This window comes from Bombus fervidus, chromosome 3 (assembly GCF_041682495.2).
Source record: "Bombus fervidus isolate BK054 chromosome 3, iyBomFerv1, whole genome shotgun sequence".
Taxonomy (NCBI): domain Eukaryota; kingdom Metazoa; phylum Arthropoda; class Insecta; order Hymenoptera; family Apidae; genus Bombus; species Bombus fervidus.
This window is the reverse complement of record NC_091519.1, coordinates 4,347,405-4,371,335: the sequence shown is the minus strand read 5'-3', so window position 1 is coordinate 4,371,335 and position 23,931 is coordinate 4,347,405. Positions and strand designations below refer to the sequence as shown.

The window sequence follows — 23,931 nt, the reverse complement described above, 5'->3', positions numbered from 1 at the left end:
TGTTTCTCGATTTCCTAATTTTTACCCTACTCGGTCATTGCTCTATTCCAGTTTGAAACCACAAAATTTCACTTTTATGAATATATCAAACCTGACGCGGTAACAGCCTACGATCGTCCTTGAACAGAGTACGGGTTCAAACTGCGCAATCGAAAAACCCCGACGCCGATCGATTCGACTTTATGTAACCGACAGTTCTCCGTTTCCTAGTTCGATCGTGGAATCGCGACTGGTCTATGCATTCAGGAAGTGAGTCTGCCGTTTAAGTGAAAGTCGTTAGTTCGTGGCGTGAACGACAGTGAAGGCGATGGAGAAGGGCAGACGCGTACACACTCGAGTCGAATTGTACATGCTACGAATCGATCGACTGATTCTCAAATCAAAAAGAAGAAAACGTTTGTACAATTTTTCCTTAATTCTCTGCAATGTGATTTCTTTACTCGTGTCAAGAAAATGTTACAAACGCTTACAGTTTTTCATTCTACTGGAAAAACAAACGAATCCTATAAATTTACCATATTTGACAAAGTACACCGATCCCTCGATTTATACAGACCATGCGTTCCTGGTGACCTTTTATCAAGCGGATAAGAGTCGCCACGATAAACGCCATTTATCATTATAAAAAAAGTTCTTGAGAGTAGCCAATATAACATAAAAGTATATATATTTTACATATTTTCACTAAGAAGGAATAACAAACGTTTAGAAAAAGCAAAATAAATTTATTTCGTAAACGTAGTCGACTCTGTACTGAAGTAGCCAACTTTTTTTTCAATTAACTCCGAGTCGTTATCCTCATTACTTGTGCGAACTTTTAATATGCTCGCTACAAGTCAATTAAAAAAGGTCAGAATGATGTAATTAGTACAGCCAAGTAAGAATAATTCATTGATATACAGCAGACCCTTGAGCAACCTGCAAATTTGGCACGCCGGCTACATACCTATAAATATTAATACAGGTTCAAAATGCCCGTGATCTCTACTATAAATATGGTTCTTTTTAATGCTCGAGTCTCAAATGGGAGAGGTTAAAGACATAATGATTGATTTTCCATCGTAATTCATTTTTACGCGATGGTGTTATAAGAAACACGCGAAACACGTACCGTTTTGTAATTCTTGCATCATCCGTTTCGACGGATACATAATTACGATACTAGTTGTTAATCAGTTAACAAGTAGTGTGAACTACGGAAATCGATATTGCAACGTGGGCTGACAGCGTCTCGTTCGCCAAGTATCGCGTAAGGAGTTAACGTTTTTGATGGATCGCGGATGGATCGTTATTACAGTGATATTGTAGAATAATCAACGGTTCGACTCTGATACGGTATTGTGGTATACTATCAGTTACATATGTTACACGCGACATCCAACGAAATATTCTTTACTGTATTTATTTAATGACTGAATTATCAGACATGATAAAGTGTGGAACGAGAAAAGTTTTGACGAATTAATGCAAACAACATTTTACTTTGAAAAAAATGGAATTTAATTAAATTTAATTAAAATTGGAAAACACAAAATTAATAGTTTACGTGAGCATTACTTTTGCACCTTTCACTATTTGCACTTTCTCCAAATAATATAACAAAACCCAAAAATAAAAAGGTACTAATTTCAATTGTCGAGGCAAACGGACGAAGCAAATAATTTCAAATTACGCAACAATATGCATATAAATTTCCTCCCCGTCGAACTATGATGAACGATATTGAGATCCATTCTCGCCAAAGCGGTGAGAACCACTGCAAAAGACTAGAAGAGAGAGCGATCGGTTGATGGTCTCCGCGGTGCGGCACTTTCGTGCGAACCTGCATACGCAGATATGCGGATCGGTTGTATAACATAACCGCATAAGAAGCACGGATAATAATGCGTATACGTGTATCGCATTATTTGATCCGTTCAAGTCCAGCCGTTCGACTGGCCATTGTCAAGTTTAAGTGCCAAATTACTCGCGGCCGATTGCCAGTTCGATATCGAAATCGTGCTTTGTAGTATACGTGGTTAGTCCAATATTTTAAAGTACTTCCGCGATCTAGCGTCGTCACAAAAGTATTAGCATGGTGTGATATGGTAAAAAAAAGAAAGAAAATTATTTTTCCGATGGGAACATTTATAAAGCGGAAACCTAGAATTTTGAAAATAGTAGCAAGAAGTTTAGTAACATTGTGTTATCTACTGTAAAAGATCGAGTACGTTGATTATTCATCGATTTAATCAACTGCTAGCAAGTATGATGAAAATATTACATAATTCGTGTTTCTTGTTCTTTTTTTAATTCTTAAGATTGAAAGCATTCCCTGAAAAATAAAATACATTTATTTACACTTATTAGTATTAATTATTGGTTTCGTAAACTTCTAAATTGACTATAATATAATATAATATAATCATGGATATTTGCAGAATCAAAAATCATGGACTATAGATTTAAAAGTATTTCTCAGTAGAATTTTACATTTAAATAGCCTCTACAGTGAAATACCTATATTAATTTAATTGAAATATAATATCCTTTCAATTTTTATCCTTATTCCTGCATGTGTAAAAAGATTTTGATTTAGAAAATAAGGACGCGAGAATAGTACTTAATAAAGAAAAGAAATATACTAGAAAAAGTGTTAAGTAAAGTGTTAAGATTGCTCCTCAAAATTTGCAGATCCATTTCTTCGTTTGATCTCTTTCGTATTTGCAGCGCGCTAATAATGCTTCATATCCGATTATTCTTTTAAATTTTATATTGAATTTTCTTTACGAAGTAAATAACGAAAACGGACGAAATCTCCTTTCGCGACGAGTTAAAATCATCTGATTTACACGATGCATCTTATGCCATGCACGCTCGAAAATTGGAAACAATACTTGGTTAATTTTCTCGATCACATCGATACGTGCTTCGTAACCAACTCTTGGTGAAAGTAACAGGTTTTAATTCTAATTTTAGCATCTACTCTATCGTACACGCTAACGAACAATCTCTTCCTTCATAATTTACTACGATCGAGAAGTTAAAGTTCTGTACAGACGAATAATTCGGCGGCATAACAATGGCGATACCTGTTATAAAATTTTACCTGGACGGCTTTGCTCTTTCGACATTCTGGAGTAAGAGTTCCGAGTGCTGAGCTATTCGACTCATTGTCAGTCCTCTTCTCAGAAAGTTCATCACCGTCCTCACTCCGTGGCCAGATTCTTGTGCGTATTTTTTAACAATTAATTGGAAGAATATTGGGCTTATCGACACCTGAAACTACAGACATTAGATTCGTGAGTCTAGAATTTGCCGCTAAACCTACAGATTCGGTAAACTGATGGCTCTTGAAAGGCCTTGACACGTGCCGTTACCTCTACAAACACGAGACGCTAGTCTATAGTCTATAGTGTGAAATGCTACTATTAGAATTGTAAGATCTAATACCAACGATATGATCAAAATATCGTCAAAATGTTGCACTGGTAATATTGTGCTATTCAGCTTTATATTTCTAATCACGCAGTATATATTAACGTGCGACAGTACACCGTTATATTGGGAATATAACACTGTCAAAACACTTGTCACATTTGTTGTCTACTCCGGGCCTTAATCCTCACAGCCCTTGCTCATTTCCTACCTTTCTAAATAGTTATACTTCCATAAATGGTATTTCTCTCGACATTTAAGATGATCGTATTATTGGAAGCACAAATTTATCGAATTACAGCGTTAAAAATTTAAAATGTCGACGACGCTACAATGTTACGTACAACCTTCGTGGATACCTCTTAATTCTTCTGCATATTAAACAATTCAAGCGTACAAACAAAAATTGCCGTAAAAGCATTCATCATGGAGCGATCGGTTCCGCAGAAGCAACCATTCGCCACTTGTTAAGCGAATTATTCCCTGGACAGATTTTTCATAATTCACCATTGAAGAGACAGCCAGCACCAGCTGTCGAATCGACCGTCCTAGTCGGCGCGGCGTTCCGTGGAATTGGAAATTTCGCACAACTGCCTCTATTTCGAGTCGTCTCGCGGTCGTTCGAGCTTTCCTTCTATACGACTCGAAGTTCGAAACGTACTTATATATGGCCTCGGATGGTTCAGCCTACAGATGGACGGGGCGAAAGCGAAACTCGACGCGGGCTTGACGAAAAGAGTGAAAAAGAGACAGATATCGCGAGAGAAGATGACCTAGGTATGGAAGTGTATATAGGTGCAACTCCGTGTGATGTAGAGTGTAGGTAGAGAGGATCGAGCAACCCGGGAAAGCAGGAGGTGAAGAACGGAGAGACTGTGAAGCACAGAAGGGTAGAGCGGGGAGTGAAGGGGTGGGGAGGGACAGAAGAAGCTCGTAGGGGTTTATAGATAGCAGCGCATGGCCTAGAAACGTGCCGCTCGGTGTTTTTGACCCTTCGCCTAGCTACCGCTTCTAGGCCATTGCAACACGACACTCATGCTCGTTAAGCCGCGTCCACAACGCGATCGCCGTACCGACCGGTATAGAGATGTCGCGAGCTTTGTAACAATGTTCAAGTCGGACAGGGACGGTAGGTTGGTTGGTTTGTTCATTCGCAAGATTGATGGACGACATCAGAACGCGAAATTGAAAATGAGGCGGTCGGACCTTGTTTGTGACTGGTTGCTTATGACACGAAGCAGGAGAAGACGCGATGATCATAAATGTGTACTTAACTGGTAGCGCATAGATCGACTAAAGCTTAAATCTTTGGTAGTTTGATAGAGTTTGAAAGTCGTGTGCTGAATCATACGCTTAGATGGTTGGTTCCGATCGAATTATTTTTGCCACTTTTTAAATAGTCTTCTAAGCGAATGTAGCGAGATTACTACATTTTATTAGCGCGTTAGATCTATCTATCAGAGCTGTACTATCGGAGATAGATTTTTCATAGTTTTACAATTTTTTGAAGAATTAGCATGCTCCTTCAATTCCAAAACCTTCGCGAGGTAACGAGTAATAGTAATAAATCGACGAAACGTCTCTATAATTTTTCGAATCACGAAAAATTCCAACGATAACCGACGGTGAACGATTGTGGCGACCTATAGGCTATACTAGACAGGTCCACCTGTAGAGAATTGTTCTCTCCGCTACAAATTATTACGATGTATTCTTCGTCCTTTTTACAAGAGAATAAGGCGTATTCTGCTCCCGATAATTTCCTTTTTTGTTCAACGAACTGCAGAGAGTTTACTTTCACGTCAGCCGGTACATCACAAACGACCGAATAATCTTCGCTCTAAACGCTCATTGACACAAAAAAGAAAAAAAAAATAAGTACAACCGGACAGAGAAACAAAAAGGAGAAAAAGATAGGAGACGAAGAGAAGAGTGGAAGGAAGAAAAAAGGCTATGAAGGAAAAAAGAGTGAATTCTTTTGCTAGTTTCTCGCTCGCTTTTAATGGACGTATTGCGAAATATTCAAGGATATAGAGTCGTATATATTACATTGTTCGATGTTTCTCACCCTCCACCTAGGCACCGCTTCTAGGCTGTTACAACGTATCATGGATACCTGTTAAACGATATTCATATATCTATGTCGCAATGTTCTCGCTTAGTGTCGCACGCAAATTTTCAGTAGATTACAATTTTGTCTACCGAAGTATGGAAAGAATTAAAAAATAGAATAGGAGAGGAGAAAAAATGTAAAATGGTTCTTTGGTTCGTTCGAATAAATCTGCGGAGTCAACGAGGAAACGAGGACAACTCTGTTTCGAATCCACTGCGCGGTCGGGAGCAGCTTGCACGCGCTTGAAAATCGACATCGATCGGAAAATCGAATTATACTCGATGTCCTCTTCGCATTTTCTGGCTCATTGAATTCGTTGCGGTTGAAATTTACCAGATTCTTTAGCGAAATTGAAAAAACTTTTCGCGTGGCTTTAAGCACAAAGAAGCAACGTGTGTTGTACAATACGATTACAATTGTTTGAACGAACGTTGATATTCTTATTTAAGAGTGGATCTTCATACTGAAGTATGAAAAAATTTAATTTTCAATATTTATCGCAACATTAAACTGTCAACACTGCCCCGGATATTCCAATTTGAAAACAAGTTCCAAATTATATCGTGTTTGAAATCTCGAAATCATAATAAAAGCTTATTAAACTTTTAGCGATAAAATAAAATTAAACAAAGATAACTGACACTGAATTCAGTAAAAAAATGCTGTACAAGCCATTTTTATTATAATCGCAGCAATCGTAAAAACTAGTATATCTCATAATTTTATTCGTGCACGCGAGCAAACTCCGACAGCTCCGCATCAAGTTCGTAGTTCGCTCTTAAAAGCGAACTTTAACTACACGTAGATATATACATAGATAAATACGTGTATATGTGCCTCGATCACGATCACAAAACAAATTTTACCTAACTGGCGATTACTTTTGTTTGAAGCTGTAAAAAGCACGAGAGTCGTGTATTGAAATCGCCACGAGATGAAATATTCAAACGAACCGAATAGTAGCCGCGCTTCCGCATTATTTCGTGAAAAATAATAATACGTAAAATCCGTTGGCGTGTGGCGATGACAATATGTCAGGAACGCATCGGTGTTGTCTCAGATTGCTTTCGATTAGCCGTGTCCACACGGACAGATCCCACCCTGAAAAAGTGACGCGCTAGTGTGCGAGCGACCTCTTTATCGATCGTAGTTTCGACCTCGCGCGCGGTTATCGCTTCCGGGTCGTTGCTTCGTGACGGGTCATTTTAAGCGCGATTCACAACGTTTCCGCTACCACCATGCCCGGGAATCTCCGTTTTTATCGTATTTCATAGATTCACACGCCAATTGTTTATAAATTGAACCTCTTGAGAGATTTGTGAAAATATACAGGGACGCATTCAACACATGTTTCTGCAATCATGATACAATCGCAATCTGAACTTTTGCAAAAATCGAGTGACCCGTATAGGTACTTTGTAGAAGATCCCTCTGCCTCCGCTTGTACTCGTATTAAGACGAATACTCTATCTTGAATGGTTTATATATTATAATTATAATATATTTTTATTTCGTAGAAAGATATACGAAAAAATTTGTTTCATTCCAGAAGCGAAATATGTCCGCGTATTATATATTGCGTCAAGTGCTCGATCATTTTGATGCACCCTGTATATCCTGTTGTTGGAAGCAAAGGCAGGTACGCAACCGGGGACCGTGCGTGCCGCTCGTACGCGTGTATGTGTGACGTAAGAAACTTTCGCTCACCTCTACCGGCTACCAGCCGTCGCACTACCTTGCACTTGCATTCGCCGCTATGCAACGCACGAATAAGAGTGCACACCGAGATATGCACCGTGCAATCGAGTCCATGACTCGGTAATTCACGCGAACAAGTCAGGGCCAGCGCTTGTTAACGACGCCGATTGATAATGACACGGAACCATCTTCCATCACTGTGATTTTAGGCTGTCAACGGACTATGAAGTCGCTTAAAAGTTGAAACGTTTAAAGACGAGCCTAGGTTTCGTCGTAACTGAGACAATGGGTCACCGGTTGTGGTACAAAGAATTCCTATTGCATAAAGCAACGCCCGAAGCATCGAACTTTGCCAAATCTGCAGATCTCCTTGAAAAATAATTTCTCAGAGAATATTATAGAAGTTGGTAGAACCGATATGATGAAATCAAACCACTTGTGGTTTTATGAAAAACAGGAAGAGTGCAAAAGAATTAGATTTTTCCTACTTTTTAATTACAGACGAGAATTTCATATTCTCGCGTGGCACGTGGTAAAACGCGAAACACACGTGCTCCATATATGCGCAAAGCGAATTATTTCTTCGACGGCGTTTAATGACGACCCCGTATGCGCGTCACGTGTTTCAGCATGTATGTAGGTACGCACGGTCGTGCGACGAGAATGGCGATCTGTGAAGCGCAGCGAAAGTGAGGGCAGCCAGACTTGCTACCGGTGCACGTCACGACCGTTCGCGCTCACGCTCGCGCCGCTAGAAATCGCGAATTTCCTGCTCTTATCGATCGATTTGCTCGCCTTCGCCCGAGTTTGATAACTTCTCCACGTTAGCAGGTTACGTCTTGTTTATTCACTCTTTTATTTCGTCTATCCATAAGCTGTGCTCGTTATCACATTTTTCTGTCAAGTTGCTTGTATTTGTAGTACTAAGTAGTTACATATGAAATGTCCAATTTTGGAAACGTCTAAAACCTTTAAATTATCTACCTTATCACATCAGTCTAAAACTTACAATTCGGCGAATACCACATGATTGATGTTTCGTTAACTGGAAAATTATTGCATTTTTTATAAAATACGGGTATTCGAGTTAAAAATTAAATTTGAATAACATACTTTTCAAATGACAATGAGAATATTTGCAAAAATTAGTCTTTATATTTATATCCGACATGCATTCTATACGAAACATTTGTTATTTGTCAAAGGAGGATGTCAATGGAAGCGAAAGTGACTGCAATGATCGCCATGCGTCACGATGCATCGCTTTGCTCGCCTAGCTACGGACTTACATCGCTAGTTTCCACTTCCTGCCTTCGAACTGTTTGCAAGTCAAATAAGTATATGTACGAACCTTACACGACTCCTCGGACATTTTTGTGAAACGTTCCTCGAATAAATGGAATTCCAATTTAGCCACTGAAATTTCCTGCTTCGAACTGTAAACCTTGAAACATAATAAACATATTTTACTTTAAGCACTGACGTAACCATCGTGATTGCTAATTTTATTTTTCTTTGATTTCGATGTAGAATATTTTTTCGATCGTAGCAAAAGGAAAATTAAATTTTACCATCTTCAATGAATATATTATAGAGTAATTGGAAAATAAAGATTTATATTCATCTCGGAAGAGAATTAGTTTACATATGTTCAGACAAATTCATATTTTTAGAGGCATAGCTAAAAAAATAAAATTTAAATAGAGATTTGTTTCACCCTTTGAATATGTGAATAAACGACATGACATTGGAAATGCGTATCGTAACAAAATACAAGTTTAAACGATGCTTCTTTATCGAACTATTGATTTCCTTTGCTGATTATGTATATGTATTGCTGATAGGATCGAAGTGAAGAGATTGTGACGATAGTTATATTATTCGTAATGATACAGTTAGTCAAATAGAAATTTAACGAATCTTTTCACAATCGATAATTACGATAAGATGATTGCAATAATAAGCGTTCGTTTAATATCGCACGCATATACTCTAACTTGATCTCTAAGTCGATTAATGTATATACTTTCCCTCGCTATTCGCAACGATCCCAAGTTTCCACAAAAATAAAATTTCCATTTTCACAGGAATCTCGGCCTAAATCGATAAGAGAAATCGTGACGATTTTTCCTTCGGTCCCAATCTATTCGATCCCTTGTACGAAATCAGAAAGAAGCGTCCTTCGAGGCGTCTAGTGTGGCTCGCGTGGTCACATAAAAAGAAATCCCACCGCGAATGTGGCTGATCGTAACTCCTTAATCGATGCCATAGCAAAACTGCATCGCACAGGAGCAAATGAAGCTATTAGCGTCGCCGATTCGTTTCTTCTTTTTCCCTTTCTTCTCTATTCATCTTGTTTCCTCGTTATCGCTTTGCGTCGCGTCTTTTACGCTAATGGGCTGCCTAACGTATACATCGCATGGTTGCGCGAACGCAAAATATGTCGGTCGCAACTTTCTCTTCGTGCAGCGGTTCTCAGACACACTTCCTGCTTTTGGCGGAGCGACTACCGTGCATTCACGTCTGGAAAGAAGGCGACAACGCGGAACAGAGGGAAACTTTTCTCGCGTCGCGGCACGTTTCGATCCATTGCGTAAGTTCGATGCTGTTACGATGCCGCGTTAAAATCTTTAGATTAAATTTTCAGATTTTTTTGTCTGTACTCTTTTCCCTTTTTTTCTTCTTCTTATATTTTTTTATATTCTGTTTTGCTAGATTCGTCTTTGTTGTTTTGATAAAGTGGGACTTTATCCTCAAATAATTCGTACACTCTTGGAGGACAAGTAATTTACTTCTATAAGTTTATTTATTACGAAGAGATAAACCGTTATCGAAATAAATAATTCGAGGTGAATTTAAAAAATTAAAAAAAAATTTGTAATATTGCACATTTTTCTCACGTTTCAATTTATAGAGTCGAGCAATGGAAAAGTATGACTGCTGAGTTTCTCGTATGCAAAAGTACGTGATCTACTGATCCAAACAAAGAGGTAATTATCTAACTATCCTCGATCCAATCGAACAAAACCAAGCCTTCGCTCGATTGCTCTGAAAGCTACTGTATAGAAGTCATTTGTTCTCCTGTTAACGTCATTCCATCTTTTCGGAACACTATAAAGCAGCCATTTCTATGATATGAAAAAGAGCAGAAAACAATAAGGAAAAAAAAAAAAAAGAAAAAAGAAAGAAACACGAAGAAGGAACAGCTGTTTGCGATAGAAAGAAAGATATACACGAAGGAAGGTGCGCTTCCAGCGGGATAACGCAGGAAAAACGTCACTATTTTCGGCGACGCCTACGAAATCGCAGCAAGACACGTTATTCGCTCAAAGCTAACTCTCTCCTCGATACTAGGAACAGCTTTTCCAATCCCGGCCGTGCGCACAGAGAAGCGAGTCTTGCGCCCGCTCGGTTTACGTAATGGTAGAAACATCATCGTTAGTCGCAAGACAGTATAACGTCGAGTGCGTTAACCCCGTGAAGCCGAACACAGCTTTCTCCGCCTGGCGAGTGTTCCTCCGTTCCTCCCTCCTTCAACTGCCTTCGTCGTTCAACACTTTCCCCTTTCCTCCCGGCTGCGCTCGATTAAATTCACCTTCCCCCTAACCCCTTCCTCTAACCTTCTTCCTACCAACGTATTCATTGTCTCTGCTTGTTTCTGCTATTTCTTTTTCTTTTTTCGTCTTCTTCCAGTTATTTTTCCGTCCGCGGATATCCACTCGCACCTTTTGTATATTTGTATGTTTGTGCAACGTGTATCCAGATTCTTGGCTCCTTACTGAAAGTACTTACAACACAACACAAGAGAAAGGGATACTCATCGAATATATGCGGGAACGCCTGGTAATTTATTAGAGCGAACTGCAAATGTTGCACCGAATCAGTTGCTTCAGATTAAATTTTAAGCTTGATGATGTGTATGTAAGTTTGTGACACGTTGTGATTTTTATTTCGTAATAATGGCAATTTTATAAGGGGAATTGTTTAGTTGTGTGTATTGTGTTGTAGTAAATCGGTGTGATTATAAGAAAATTTAGATAAATGATTTTATTTCCATATAAAAAAGTCATAAATTAAAAATGTCTAATTCTTAGATAAAGATCTTAGGTGTACATTTATTATTCTTTACACAATTTGTATGTTTTAATAATTTTTTAATGCAACATTCTCGTGTTATTTAACTAATAATGGGCGATCTACCAATAATCCCTTCGGTAGTATGCTCTTGACGGTCTATATATCTATCGAGCCCGAATTTCCACGGTCGGCTGCGCAACTCAGGAAAGCAGTTGTGCGTGGGCCCGACGCTCTTGCGGTGCGTGTGCTTCACGGAAGAGGAAGAGAACGAGGAAGAGAAACGGGGATGTGGAGGGCCGCGGTAGGGAAGGGTGGGGGAAGGACGCCCTTGCCCTTGGCATTGCCGCTCGATACGAATAGTCAGGGCTGTCCAAAACGGTGCCGCAGCGATTTAACGGTGCGCTCGAACAGCCGCCGGAAACCGAGCAGAAAGGGGAACATCAATTTCCGTTTCTGTAGCAGGCCGCACGATCGTAGTTTCCGCCGGCCACGGGGCCATGTCATATTTTTCTCGCCAAATTTCCAAAGGGGGAAAAGGCTACGGTCATTGATTGTTTTTTAGGTTCGTTCGAGCTTCCTCGTATGTGCAAGCGTGTATTTTAGCTGTACACGCTCCTTTAGGCCTCGATGAATTGCAAAATATACAATAAGAAGCGAAAGCATGAACTTTATGAACTAATATTATTTATTTATTATTACTGTTAAGTTTAACGATTTCTATGTACGTACGTTAGCTTGCGAAAGGTAGTACAATTCATTTGATTTGATCATGATTGATTTGATCCGTCGAATAAAATATTTTTATAATTATTTTTGGTAAATATAAATATTTTCAAACAGACGTATTGCAAAACTTGCCGACAAAAAATAGCTATCGTATGATAAATCGGTATATATGTTGGTATTCAGTATACGAACATAAATGTATATAATATGTGTATAAACATACATATTTTTCTGTATTTCTGCGAGTGTGGAAAATTTGCTGCTATAAATTCAAACATCTTTGTACGAAGTTTGGAAGGAATGTGTCATACACGCATGCCCTCGCCCTTGCCCTTGGTCGATACTCATCCCCTTGAAGGCTGTCTTTTTCCGAAGTGAACGCTGCCCTCTCGCAACGTTGGGTGATCTTCTTCGGCGACCACGTGGCGGCCACGTGGGTCACGCGCGCATTCTGCGCAGGTGCCGACCCAGGAAAACTCTCCGTGGGGGCGAATACACCCTTCCGCCGGTTGAGGTGAACGCACTCGACGAAAGTAGGCTAGGCGTGGCCTAATTGCGAATTTCCGATGCTTAATGAGAATCATTCGAATGATTTTCACGCAATCAACGTAATTACCTATGTAAATTATCATATATTAAATTCATTCATTTCAAATTATTATGTGAACCTATCATGTGTGTATATATATATATATATATATCGATATTTATCGAGTATCATATATTTTTATGTAATATAGTATTTTAAATGGTTTTTACATAAAATTTGTATCTTCAGAGCTAAAGCTTTTACTTGATGATATTATAGTAAGATGAAATTAGAAACGATTAATTTTTGTACGATTTACGTAACAATTGTAGATATAATTGGTCACCAAGCATGAGATAACAGTTCAGAATAGATAGGATAAGCTGTATTTAAATAAAAAGTATAATATAAATTGCAGAATAGAATGACTTAAAACCACATCGACCATGACGGCCTTGGCAACGGCGAAAAGTTATCCCCTTCGAAGATCAATGACCTTGATCGGTTCTCCCGCCGGGATCGAAGCCCTCCTTCGTCCGTAAACTATGAATCAGGATGCTCTTTAGAGTCGATTCGTTGACATCTGGCTTTACTAAAAACCGCACGTCGATTAATCGATACAGGAATTATCAAGCCCATTGCAATATATTCTTTACGATACAGAATTTATATAGATCCGCATTCAAAACGAATTAGAATCTATGAAGATCCTATTTACAAGTTTTACAAGTTTTATAAGATTCTCGAAATTGAAATAAAGTGGAAAAATACGTAAGAAGATCGTTTTTTAAACGTATACTATGGGTGTGAAGCCGGTTGTGAACTTGTTTCGAACTTGAGGTAACTTGTACTTCAATTATTCCGTCGCATCTTCGTATCTTGCCAAAGGTACTAATAGAGGTATAGTGAAACGTTTCAAGTTCTCTATGCGTTTAAGCTTTCCCAACTAGAGGTCTCGGTTTAACTTATACCAAACACAACGAAACGCACAGGAAATGCTTCGGTTATACCAACACAACGTTTAAATTCGCACTTACTTTGTGCACGTCACGTACTATAAAATGAAAAAAATGTAAAAATTGTTCTGAAAATCGTGACTAAACGAGGCTAACATTTATTTATTTCAGAGCGTTATGCTTTGTTAAATTATTTGGATAAAATTTCAATGAAATTTTGAAAAAGAAAAACGATTCACGATTCATCTCTGTTAACCCTTAATTTTACGACTAAAGGAATTCTAATAAAAAATCTTTCGATTTAATATAGCGAGAACAAATACGATAATCTGGTAATCTTCTGAATAGATTTATGTAAATATTTGAATACTCGTCCAGTTCGAACATATTATGTCGAAATGGAAGTAACGGAAAACTCTACATAATTGTATGATGTGATATCAAATCCTAAGTAAACAAATCTTGCAATTCGAGCAAACAAATTCGATGAAAATCATTTCTTGACCGATATTATTTTGTGATATGTACGCACTTAGCAAAGATGCGTGCGTACACGTGCGCGTTTCTTTGCCTGTCGTAACATTTTCCGACGGTTCTTCGATGACCTTAACCTTTTTGGAGGGCGAGATTGCTATACAGACCGAAACAAAACAACATAATTGTTATATTGCAAGAAGAGATCGATCTAAGAGTTTCATGAGGTATTTTCTTTTTTTGTTTCAGGTAAGCCTGTATCATACTTTTGGATTTGAATCTTAATTCTACATACATATAATTTTTCATCCGGCCAATTTGTTATTTGATCGTAAGTACAAGAAATCGTTGACATTCACTATCATTTATGCGAATATCTTGCGAACAAACATATGGAAATTAATAAAGAAAGGAGATGGTCGATTTGGCTTCTGTCTAAGAGGTTCGTATGAATATTTAACTTCTAAGTCACATAACGTTACAACGGGTTAAAGAAACTAGGAGCACTTGCCTTTTGTATATAATCTTTCAACAAACAAAATTCTCCATGGTTTGAGAAACGTAGTTGAAGAGAAACATTTGCATTCCAAAGCAATCTCTCAACCAGTACTCGATCCAAATCCGCGAAGAATATTATCTCAACGAAAAATAACGGAGATGATCCAACTAGTTGGATCTTTTTCATAACTTGCTTTATCTCGCTTGCCCCTTCTTAATGCCTGACGTGTACCCGTGGGGTCAAGTACAGACTGTAGAAGTTCTTAGATCGGGCGCGCATCGGAAGCAGAAAAGAGGAGCGGAAGGCAGGGACACGAACGGGAGAAGAACAGAGAATCGGAATCGAGTGTGTACGAAGGGTGAACGACCGAAAGGCAGGGGCACTAGGCTGCTACCCTCTGCGACGAGAGAGAAAGGTATATAGGGGTTACACGTCGTTCAGAAAGAGGTGACTATATCGGGAACCGTGGGCGAGAGAGGAAGAACGAACGAGGGAAGCTTTCGATAGAGAGAACACATCGGTCGACCTCCTCTCTCACCCCGTTCACCGCTCTTTCTCTGTTTCTCTTTCGCTTGCTCTCCTTTACCGTGCCCACCGAAGAGGATCAATACGAACCACGTGGTGTAACAGCAACGCCACAGAGAACGACCAACCTAACCCTCGTGCATGCAACAACCTAAAACCAAAACCGACCAATACCACGGGGACTAGAACACCGTTTGACCCTGGGCTGACATTTTTCCTGGCAACGTTTTTTGACTTTTTCTCGAGGCCCTCGGGAGCCTATGTTCTTGTCAAGACAAGACGATAGTCGACTCTCGAACGTACAATCCCTCGTAGATTTGATCGTTACGTAATCATCCTCGTTTTTGTTGCACTTATAAGTTGCTCTTATAACGATTTCAGTAAATCTGAAGGAACTTTGTTTGTTTTACTCGTTTTTACTCGTTTTTACTCGTTTTTACTCGTTTTTACTCGTTAAGATATCGTGGGAATACCGAGACTTATTGTAAGTATATCGCGAAAACGTTAACTAGAGAGTAATGATTTCATACTCTTTTTTTCCCTCTTACTAATTCTTACATATTTTTCCAAATTCGAACCATTCTACGTGTACATCTCTAATATATACGCGCATCTACCTGTTCACCTTTCTTAAACGTAAGTGATCGAGATTACGCTTCAAATTAGGCAATTTAATCGAAATTGAACAGACATGGTTTGGCGATATACCTACCCGAAGCAATTCTACGCTATATACCATAGACTTTAGACTTCCTTAGACTCTAGACTAGCCTTGGTAATTTACGACACTGCATTGTATGCGTATTCCATAGCGGTGTTTCGATCGTCTCATTGGATGTAACGAGAGCGCTGCATCGAGAAAGCATTTTCTAATAAAGCTTTTACGAGTCCGCGGCAGATCCTATTTTTGGTCAGCTATCGATCGCGTTACCCTATTCGTGCACTCGATTCACCCCGGGCTTAAACCCACGTCAGTTTACCGACCAGGGAACGGCCTTTATCTTTCTGGGACACGAAGTCATCGGTGCACAGAAGCACCGATCTGCATCGATGATCTTCTGACCTCGAACACCATAGTCACGGGACTAGCTCGTTGAATTTCGAGATCACTGATCGGCTTCAAGCTCTCAGTTTAATCGCGATTTTCGACTTTCCCAAGCGCCAACGTTTACGCCCGTGGCCGTCGTTGTCGCGTAGTCGTAGTCGTCGTCGTCGTAGTCGTCGTCGTCGTTGTCGTCGTCGCCGTCGTCTAAATAAAGAAGCTAACCTGTCTGTTTATAAATAAACTTCTAACCTGGAATAGCGTACGTAGATGACGAAATGTGTAAACGGAATGCGATATCGTAAAACAAACGGGAGGGGGTAAGACGATTCGTGCATATTCGTGCGTATTCGACGAATACACGGAAAAACGCGCGATAAAATAGCAACGACAAATAAAATGATAGATTGTCTACTGATTGATAAGATCATATCAACTAGCTGTCTCTTCTATCGCTTCACGATCCTTTGAAAACGAGGCGAAAATAGTTAAGACTTGAAGGTGGTTGATGTTAATTTATTAATCGATTCAACGTAGAATTGTAGGTATCGATCCAAAAACATTTTGGGACTATGCATCTTTTTTACCTAAGCGATCGTTATCTATTCCGACTACAATTAGCGTAGAAAATCACGATTAATTACTCGAATCACCGATATCCAATTGACCAATACGTAAACGAATCCACTAATTCCCATGGCAATTATGTAGTTAAACATCTAGAATCGCAAAGTAAAATACTAATTTCGCCAGAAGTTAATCACATAAAATAACATCAAATTTATTTTATCTTAAAAAAATTTCTTATATAAACATCTATCGTCTATTCGTCACGTGATATGTAGAAAAATTATAGGCAAATATTTGCGTCGATGATTTATCGTAGAAATGAAGGAGTTGATAAAGTTAATGACGACAGAATGTTGTTAGTAAAAAGAAAAATGTGTCTTCGGCACACCATTCCGTTCGTTAAAACACTTCAACTCTGACGAGTTATGCGCCAGCATCTCGCGTCTAACGGACATAGGCAGCGAGAAGAACACAAACACGAAGAAAGAGGGTGTAAAGCCTACCCTTGTAGATTGCTTTGAAGGAGGGTTGCTATTACGGATGGTTTCATACATTGCACACCCCTGACTTCGAGTCTAGGTCGGTCATTCACCCCGTCACCATCCCCAATATTACCCGGCAACCCCTACTGACAACTCCCCACCCACGATCCCCTGCCACCCTTTGCACACAACCGATACCCCTCTATCGCTGCTTCGCTTCCACCTCCATACCAGCTCGGTGACGTCATTGAGATGGTCCCCACCGAACGGGGCGAATCCTCCCTCTGTGATACACCGACGACATGGAGAATGGTAGTGCTGCTCGTTCAGAGGGGCTGGGGGAATGGTTCGACGAAGAGGGAACATCGACAGTGGCGTAGACCGAGGGGGTGCATCGAATTTAAAAATTCACTCATCGATAAGGGCAGAAGCGTACCAGCGATCTTATATACAGATGTTCGAATCGAAGGTGAGAAATAATATTTTTGTTGCGCACTGATTATCAGTTCGGATCTCGAATGGTAGGTTTCTTCATGTAAGATTCCCGGGATTAATTTTATACTTTCCTTTATATAAATTCGCGCGAACGCAAACGCAGATTTAGAGTACATTATAGTTTCTGTCGTTTAAATATCATTGAGAATAGAGAAACGGGGATATTGAGAGAAGTGATGTTCACGTCGAATTATACGAAGTACGTTTCACAATTTTGAAGTTCGTTTATTGAAAAATATCTTGGATTGTATCGTACCGTTAGTCTCGAAAAGGTTAAATATTGCTTTCCTACTTCTGTGCTGCTTTCACAAAATTCTTAATATTCTCAACAAAATAGATCGATAAATCAAAGTCGACGACTTCTATCTCATTTAAGACGATACGATTTATACAGACTACTCCGCAGATTCATTAAACGAGACTTCACGGTACAATAATCCAGCAAATCGAGCAAACCGTGAAAGGATTCGAAAAGTCGTCGAATTTCACTAACCAGACGTACTTCTTAAAAATCGTAATCCTTGCTTTTCGACTTTCGATTCCTTAATTACCGCATAAATTTCAGTACCACCTGTTTCGCCGAGCGTGAACGTCAGCTTTCCGCGACTATTTCGCTGTCCTACGCTAGGTAGATAAACTCACGGAAATAGCGTGCCCGCTCCAGGGTAAGGTATACAATTTTTGCCTCATTATCATTCGATTATGCTAATAAGCAAAGCGAACAAGACTCCTTTCAACTCCAACAACGGCGACTCCTTTCTCCTGATTTCTCGTAACTTTCCTGCTCTTGTCCTCCTCTTATCAGTTTCACTCTCACGCGTTACATCGTCCCTTCCAAAACTGGCTGAAAAACTTTTTTCCCACCGCAAAAAAGTAGTCGCAAAAGAATATATATCGAGTATATATTCGGGAAATGCTAGAAGACCGTGACGTAACAGACTCGTCGTCGCGCTGGTTCCTCGCAAGGGAAAAGGAATTACTGGAAATTTAGTTAGCTCACTCGCTTACGTAAGCACGCGTATGTTTGCGGAACGTACACCGGGGCAGGTAATTCCAATCAATAAGCAAACTTGAACGTAAAATAGCAGCTGAGGCCTAATCGAGTCGCGTGACTCTTCGTGAAATCGCGCATCATCGGAATGGCAATCGTAAATCGACGAATCTTACGACTCATTTTCGCGCAAAAGATTCGTTACCTTCAGCGTTTCTCTCTATTCAAATCGAGACTTTTCACACAGCTAAATATGGACAGTGAAACACGATACAATAACAATTACAGTAACAGGTACAGTAGCAATTAAAATCAAATCGATCGAATTTGATTTCGTCGAAGATGCCACTTAGAAGGAAAAACATTTATTTTATGTTTTCCACTTATCTTTGCTTATTTTATTCTAAAACGAACGGAGTAAACGTTCTCGACAAATTTTCAAATACAATTTTCTCGAATACGATAAGCGTAATTGTCAAACAATCGTTTAGTCGTTTAACTATCGACGATCGGTTGACTCATAAGCGGTGGGTAGATTGACTATTACCTACCACAGACGAAGGCGTATATCGTTGGTTAGCAACGGAGACGGGAAGAGAAAGTTAAAGGAGCATAGTGCACGAGATGTGCCTATATACGCCGTATGATTGAAAAAGTACGTTCGGGTCGGCGGCGATCACATCGTGAGAAACTCTATCTAGATGCAGGAAAGTCTGTGATTCAGCCCAGGATAGAGTGCATAGTTAATCCGACACCAGTTCGCGAATTAATACCATCGACCGTTGACGATATTGTGTTGCGATTTCGAAAATCGATTGCCATCGCTTCCGCGACGGATCGTGTTCCAGTAATTCGCTGTTTGTTTCAAGTTTCTGCGTGAACCGATCGGTCCAGTGACCCGATTCGTTATTATCAAACTGTACTGTTCTCTTTGAAAGAAATTACAAGAGATTATATGTATGTAGAATTCTATTGAACACGATCTTGGAGGAAATTTTGGTTTCAAAGCAAGTTCATCTGGTCCTGCGACCATGCGATATTTTAATAAAAAATAGTTAATTGATTGCAAAATAATAAATTGATAGTGAAATTGGAGAAATAATTTTTAAATATGTCTCAAGAAGGTAATGTTTAACACGGCATATAATATTAATATGGTTTTTAAAAAACTTTTTATAGTTTTTGGTGTGTTAAATTTTCTTCAAACAACACCAGCCTCAGAAATAAAAGCTAAATGGATCTGCAAAAATTGTATAAAAATCTAGGACGATACTTTGCGAATATGGTATTAGAGACATTGCATCGCGATAGCAAAAGTATGTCGATTCCAACGATAACACTCGAATTGATAAATCTGCTCTAATGAAAAACGAAAAGACATTTGTTTAAAGCAAAGATAACAGACATTCATATGACAGCATGGCTTTCAAATCACGCATCTACGACTCGCATTCGTAAATTCTATCGTACCAAATGGAAAGCTTCCGGAACACGTGGTGAAAAGTGCTAGCTGATCGCGCGCGCAATCTCAAGCAAAACGAGGCCTCGTTCGAAACTCGCTTCCAGGCTATTGCGATATAACTTCGGACTGATCTCGAGCGAAAAAGAGAGCTGTAAATTCGCATCTCCAAATCCTCGTTCGTAAAGCAAACAACGCCGATATTCGAGCTCGATATACCAAATCGGTCCAACCTCGCCGGGAAATTAATTTTCGAATCGTTCGTTGAACATACGAAGCTTTTCGACGATACGACAAATCACGATGATGAGAACCGCTGCTCGGGCAAGGCTACACTGTGAGCGCAAAAGGTGAATGCATCCGCGCTTCCTACATTTACGCAATCGATTCCACGAACTACGCTTTGCACATTGGAATCGACACGTTCACCATCTTACGTACACGTGTGCACAAGTCCCGCGATATCGCGTGAACACTAACGTGAAAATAATCGTTTCTCATGGATTCGCGAAACGCATCCAGGTCTCATTCAGACGGTCACAGACAATAGGCGTGAATGAAGGAACGGTTTGATCCAAGTCGCGACTTGCTACCATTTGATAGTTAATCCTTTCACGCTCGTATATCGCGTACAGGCAATATTATATCACTATAGTTTAGTTATCAATTAATTGAACTATAAATGTTTTTGTGTTTAGTAAAATTGGTCTCAGACTTCAGTACGTTATTGATTTGTAAACAATTGTCCGATTAAAGCTACTTTCTACCCAAATTTTCAATTAAATTTCACTTCCTTTAATTATGATACAGCCTCTTGACAGAAGTTCCATTAATTGCAAAACAAATTTCATTCGAACAGAAGCACATGTGATAGTTACATTCTCTTCAAAGTTGCTGCCAGTTAGTCCGGGCATCCGGTTTTTCTTATTTTCTTGCTCATTAACCCATTCTTCAAAGTTGACAGCCGTCGAATACGAGGCCTAAAATCAAGTATTCGATAGGCTAGGCAAATGGTTCTCGCTTGCGGACATCAAGTGACATTATGTGACGGAAAAACGCCAAACGAAAAGTTTAATATTTGAATACTATGTTACTTTTAGACGTCGTTACTCTGTATACGACTCATAAATCAATTAATATAGTTTCTTATTACACTAATGGTCGTGTGTTATGTTGAAACATATCGTTTACCATTTGACGGAAATACGAATTTCTAATATAATAAACAATAAATTAAATATATATTTATAAAAATATATGATAATGGTCAAGGTAGCAGTAACAACATTGTAGATACATATAGCTATAGAACATTTTTGGAGCATATGAAAACGGTCATGTGATATTTGCCAATTCTGAATGAATCTCTCGTTAATTAGAAATTTGTTCAGATGATCCGAGTAGCAAATCTGCGCTCGAGCGCTCGAGTTTCTGGTGAAAGCTGCTGTTCACCAGCCCTTGACCTTCCTTCGGCCGAATTCCAGCCGATCGTATCGTGCAGGACTCGTTTCGTAACGAGATACGGTTTCGAGGTAGTCAGAGGCCCGGTGAAAGGCTTAAAAATATTTTCGCGAGACAAGCTTGAAAGCGACCGATGACAAGCGAAAACGAAAGGATTCTCCAGGAACACGACGCCCCTGATAGCCGTGCGTTCGCACGTGATCACACTGTTACAGCCGGCGCCGTTGCTTTCGCAAGACTTTCCCCATTGTTTAAAAAATAAAACCGCGACCGTCCCTTGAGGTCGTTCAACCGATTCGAACAAGCTCGTTTTACGCAGGTCGTTCAACTTTACCGCGCGTTTGCGACTGTTCGAAGTCATCGATTCGATAGGCCTACACGAATTTCGACGTGATCCGTCGATAGAAGTTACAGATGAGAAATGATGTGGCTGATAGTGATATGTAATGTGGCTGATTGTGTAGCGGCGTTTAGAAATTACGAATTTTTAGCGTTGATATCCAATATAATAAATATTATTCGACGATACGTTTGTCGAATACCGAGTGATTTTACACATCTGTGAAATCATATGTTGATGTTTGTTAAATTTCGCTAAGCTCTCACTTTTCTCGATTCCGGGACAAAATCACCGCATAGTATTCGCAATCCGTAAGCGGTATACGCCAAGCAGAGGCGATATTCCGCTAGCCCGCATTCACATGTCGCAACACAGAGGCCAGTTGCGAATAAACAAAGTCGAAGGTCGATCTTTCGGCGTGGATTCAGCCAACTTTCTCCGGTACTCGTCGGTATCCCTAAGTTTAGAGCGAATCGCATTGATTCCAATACGACAGGAATCGAAGAATCGTGGCCAGCTCGAGTAGGAGGCGAACTTAACGATCTTGAGATGCGATCGCGCTGCTCGAAGCCCTCCTTTCACGAGGCTCGAAGGAAAGTAGAAGCGGAGGGAAAGGTCAGACCAACGAGGAAATGGCCGAGCAAAACGCGATAATAAACGAAGGAATACTTTCTACTTCGTTGAGAAGAGGTCTTCTGCAGCCTCCTAAATGGAACGTGACGCGGTGTGGTGTTAAGCGTAGATTCGTGTTTCCAAGAAACTAATGCGGGCGCAGAGCATTCGCGGTTCACACTTCTTGCGCCCGATGACCGAGCAAATGAAAGCGTGTCGAAATGCATTTCGCGCTACGAAAAATAAAATTCTCTATGTCAGAATCGCTTCTTCGTCAGTCGTCCTATTACCTTTTTTTTTCGAAAGTTTAAAATCATCAGACTCCATGATATCTAGGAATCGAAAAAAAGTCACTTTAGGATTTTGTTTTCTAATATATACATATATTATATTACAATATATATATTAGGATATCTTTCACTAAATCGTTCGTATCTTACAAAACAAGGCAACCCAACCACCTATTCAACGAAAGAACTCATTCACCGAAGAGCCCAAAGAAGCTTACCGCGTATTACAAATCTTCCTCGAACCTAACGCTACATCCCTGTCCTCTAGAGGCAAATTATCAGTGAAATCCATTTAAAGGAAGCGTCGCGTCGCGAACTTCCTACCAGCAAGATTCTATTCCTATCCGACAGAAAAATTCTTTAGTCCGTCCCGTCTCTTAGTCTGCGCTTAACTAAGCAAGTTCGCGGGCTTTCTCAAAAGCTCTCGTATGTGGGACGCGTCGCGTCGGTAATCTCGGTATCGGGGCACACGATTTCGAGGAGGTCTATTTCTCTCTCCCTTGCTGTTCCACTCCGCGACGATCTGCGTAATTACGTACTCTCCTAGGCTAGGTCTAAACGCGTCGATGCTAAGCTAAGCGAGCGTTTCTCCGCGCAATGTACAATGGCAACGGCATTCGACCCACGCTATTGCTGGCTGGCAGTGAAACCTCTGGTGCACCTTCGTCCGCACGCATCCACTTATTCCGCGAGCTACGTCGCGCGTATGTTCGTCCCGCCTTGTCCGACCAGCTATTCGTAGAGAGGTAAGTACTGGCCGTTGAATAAGATCGGAACATCTTCGAGTTTCCTTTATCCGGTCTTCGCCGTTTGTTTTCTCAAATTTATTTCTGAAATACGTACACTATTGTCCATACCTGTTTGAATGCTTGCTTGTTTTTAACACCATGTAAATTAAATCACAGATAGAAGGATTTACAACAATTTTCTTATTTAATTGTTATTATCGTAGTTATATGCAAGATGTTTAAAAGATTTTTCGCCGTTTATACTAGTTACGAAGAATAAGTGGAATAAAAAAATGTTCAACCCCGTAATTGTTACCGTTTGACCGCAAATAACCCGTAACATAAATAAGTTAAGTTATTCAATTATAGATTACTTCATTTGAATTTGAGTTCTATACTTTACGCGATAAGAACTATTAATAGCATTTATGCAACAACGTATGCTAC

The 23,931-nt window shown here is 39.8% G+C and overlaps 1 protein-coding gene across 3 annotated transcripts in view; it reads left to right on the top strand.

Annotated features, from left to right (window-relative positions):
• Hr4 (nuclear hormone receptor 4) overlaps window positions 1-23,931 on the top strand; it is a 148,538-nt gene that overhangs the window by 72,022 nt on the left and 52,585 nt on the right. Inside the window, exon 2 of one of the 3 annotated variants that reach the window (XM_072022987.1) lies at window positions 14,240-14,321. The exons of the other annotated variants lie outside the window; for them this stretch is intronic. The gene's annotated coding sequence lies outside the window, so the exon portion shown is untranslated. The remainder of the gene's footprint in view (window positions 1-14,239; window positions 14,322-23,931) is intronic. 3 annotated transcript variants of the gene reach the window in all.